General features: G+C 38.1%; 1 protein-coding gene across 1 annotated transcript in view; it reads left to right on the forward strand.

Annotated features, from left to right (window-relative positions):
• The window catches only part of LOC138008244 (lysM and putative peptidoglycan-binding domain-containing protein 2-like), a 9,970-nt gene extending 9,708 nt beyond the window's left edge, over positions 1 to 262 (forward strand). The window contains exon 3 of the mRNA XM_068855510.1: positions 1 to 262. This exon is cut by the window's left edge and continues 3,803 nt beyond it. The gene's annotated coding sequence lies outside the window, so the exon portion shown is untranslated.
• The last annotated feature ends 2,097 nt before the right edge of the window (positions 263 to 2,359 follow it).

Genomic DNA, 2,359 nt, shown 5'->3' on the forward strand with positions numbered 1-2,359 from the left:
CTTGCCCAATTGTAGGAGGTGGATAGTATCCGTGTTAATTTTGGAAGCAGGGGTTTGTTTTCGCTTTAGCACATGAGAATAATTCGATCACTGAGAATGACGTAGGTTGAATATTTTTTCATCACATTTGAGAATACTATATTTTTGTAATATTGATGCATATGGATTTATAGAAGCTTGTATGTGGCTTATCTGGAATGTCACAACATAAATATATTTATATATATAACATTATTAAATTTAATTTAGTTAAGTATACAAATTAGGAATGTTGTCAATTCTAGATTGATAAAATGTTTTATTATGAAATAGTTGATATCACGAATTGTCTCCTTGCACTTTGTTTTAAATTGCTGACGAAATTGGAAGGAAATTGTTGAGGTGAACTACGAATCTTGCCACTTGTTAGGGAAGTTTCTAAGTACGGTACGCACAGTATGAAGTCTGGTGCAGCGTCCAATCTGGCTTGTAGGAAAATAGCTGATGTTTTGTTAGATATCCATGCTGGTTGGAGGTGCGAATCCGCTAATCAATTTAGTTGTTTCTGTTGTTCGTTTTTCATTGTCTTATTTTATATTTGCTAGTATTCACTGGCGATTGTTTATTCAGAATTAGACTTTCGCTTTTGCTGGCTTTGTAATTTTTCAGTAATTTATTTACAGTCCTGGCGGGAGACGTGAGTTGTGCCTGGCCCGTCTCAGATTTCCTGTACCCTTTTTTCTTAAGGGGTTTTTTGGGGCAGGTTTTTTCTGGCCACCCTGGTACGCTTACACGTAGCTTTAGTTTATTTAACCTTGCTGTAGCTATGCTCCTTTTTAATTGGTCCCTCATTAAAGTGGGTTATGGCGTTACTCACAGGCCATATCCAATATTCTCCAGGATTTGTTGTCTATTTCGTTTCTTCTTTTTCTATTAACTTCTGGTAAGTGCAGAAAGACGCTTACCGAATTTTGACACGAAAATGCTTTACTATCTCCATAAAAACTATCCAGTTAAGCTCGCATATTACACAACGTGATGAATTCATAAGGGCCACCTTTTCCAGCGAAATATTTTTTTAAACAAACAGCATATTTGCTATTAGAGCCAAAACCCCATTCCTATTTCATTACGTGCGCGAAAACAAGAAACTCAATCGTGTCAAATAACTCTTCGTGTCAAAAACGCAACTAAATAATTTTCCCACCAGTGTTCAGCATCAAACCCTTAACTGAAAAACCCTTTACTTGAATTATCAAGCAAAAAATGGGTAACACAGCTTTCCTTCAAATAATTTATAATAATAAGTAGATTATTGTCGAAGTCCATTACTCGCCGCTGTTAAGATTCCAGATATATTTGTCTTGTTTATCCAATTGACGTTCCATTCTTGAGCTCCATAAGGGTATATTTTGTTTAAAGATGCACTAAAACGTCACGCGCGTTACAATGACTTTCGACGCCACTGCAGGTTTAATAATTAAATGTTCTCCTGTGTGCACCAGGGAAATCGACGCATTACCCCAGCCCCCTCAAACCTAACAAAATACGCACAGAAGACTCTATGCACAAAGACACCACTTAGCAGGGGAGTGACAGGCAAGACTTTTCCCGACACGAAAAAAAAAAAACAAAAATTAAATAACCCACGAAATGAAACCCAGATTCCGACTGGTTTTGGCTACCCAGTAAACAGAAGAGGACCGAGACACAAAGCAAACAACGAAAGCATTAACCAATTTATTTCTGTTTCTTTGCCGTTTTCTCCGATTGGTTTTCGAACTTTTTTTTCTCGTTGTCTTTATTCAGAATATTGTGGATTTCGATCGTCGTTTAATGAGAGAGTAAGTGAGTGACAGGCCTGCATGGACTCCTCGTGTGGTTTCCGTGTTATCGAGTTGCACCTTGGCCTCGTTTATTTCATTTGCCTTTATAACTGTTGTTGTCCCTTTGTCTGCTTTTTTGAGGTTTATAGCAGGGTTGTTTTTCAACTCCTTTAGGGCTTTGACCTCGCTGCATGGCAGAGTGCTACACAAAGGCATGACGTAAACTTCTCGGAAAGGACACACTTTCTAGGAACCCAACGGGTAAACATTGCAAGAATCTGATTGGTGAAAAAGTTAAGCTCGATACAAGTGCCAGTTTTTCATTGGTTTGCCTTAATTTGGGTGAATACACCCAAGCCAGTTGATGCAGCAACGATACTGTGACTGTGTTGGGTTAGCAAGATGAAGGCGTTTTCTGTTTTTGTGTTTCTTATCATCTGTTCTTCAGTTGGTAAGTTATCTCAATTTTAGTAGCTACGCGAAGCAACGCATAGTGCATAATCGGATAAGTATGAAATCGAAATTACGAGCGAGCGACTACCTTTTTTTAATCC

The sequence above is a fragment of the Montipora foliosa genome, chromosome 6 (assembly GCF_036669935.1).
Source record: "Montipora foliosa isolate CH-2021 chromosome 6, ASM3666993v2, whole genome shotgun sequence".
In the NCBI taxonomy this organism is placed as follows: Eukaryota; Metazoa; Cnidaria; class Anthozoa; order Scleractinia; family Acroporidae; genus Montipora; species Montipora foliosa.